Source organism: Solanum tuberosum, unplaced genomic scaffold (assembly GCF_000226075.1).
Source record: "Solanum tuberosum cultivar DM 1-3 516 R44 unplaced genomic scaffold, SolTub_3.0 scf00406, whole genome shotgun sequence".
Classification (NCBI taxonomy): Eukaryota; Viridiplantae; Streptophyta; class Magnoliopsida; order Solanales; family Solanaceae; genus Solanum; species Solanum tuberosum.
This window is the reverse complement of record NW_006239327.1, coordinates 74,342-75,577: the sequence shown is the minus strand read 5'-3', so window position 1 is coordinate 75,577 and position 1,236 is coordinate 74,342.

Genomic DNA, 1,236 nt, shown 5'->3' with positions numbered 1-1,236 from the left:
AAATTTGAAATATTTTCAAAAACAAATTTTTCAACAAATTTTTTTTTGAGGGTGGGTGGGTGCGGGGTTGCGGTGTAGGGATGGGGTGACATAAAAATGAAATTCTAAACATGCAATATCCACAACTCAGCAAACATCCATTTTCCTATATTAGTAACACCTAAAATTCCAAAAGTTTTTATCTAACAAGTAACAACCCAAAAGAAAGGTCATTTGCTACTATTAATTACTATTAATTAATATGCTATTGTTATATTATAGTAAGAAAAGGAACCAAAAAAAAGCACTTGAGTTATTGAAGGGTAATCGACTTATTCGAATGGATGTGGACAAAGACTCATAGAAATGTGCATTGATTTCGTATTGTTTCTTCTTTTATTTTTCCAGTGGTTAAGGTCGTAAGAATGATGTTGCGTTGTTTTATTTTATGTGTTCTTTGTAATTTCTATTTATTTTATATGAATATCTAATTGTAGTAAATTTATAATTTCTTTTAGTTCAAAACAGTAACCATATTACTTTGTTGGAAGTCTATTGACTACTAACCAAAAGTTTCCTCTATGAAATCAATTATAGGTGTATATATACGCACACCTCTTTTATCTATATTATATTTAATAAAATTATTGATATATTATCGTCTTTAAGAATGAAGTAGAGTTTTGAAAAATGTTTTCCTTAATTTTTAAATAGAAGTCATTTTCCTTAAATTTGACCGTCATACAACCAGCAGTCAAGATATCTAACAAACAAAAAAAATGTCGTGAGTTGAAGGATACCAGAGGAGACTAATGATACTAGTAAAAGTTGACACACTTAAATGGTGTGTTTTTCAATTTTCTCATGTTTGGTTGGCATAAAAAGTTTGGAAAATGTTTTTCAAATCAACTCATTTTCCTCAAATTTAAGGAAAATGACTTTCCTTCCAAAATTAAGGAAAACATTTTCCAAAACTCTACTTCATCCTTTAATTTATTTTTTTACCGTACCCGACCACCCTCCCCATTCAAAAATAAAATAAAATAAAATATTTAAATTTTTTTACTTTTTAAATTTCAAATATATTTTTTATCTCTACCACCAAACCACCCCCCCCCCCCAAACAAAAAAATAAAAAATATTTTTGAAAATATTTCAAATTTTAAGATTTTTTTTTACCTCACCCAACACCTACCAACCCTACTCCCTACCCGCCTAAAAAAATACTTTTGAAAATATTTCAAATTTAATTTTTCA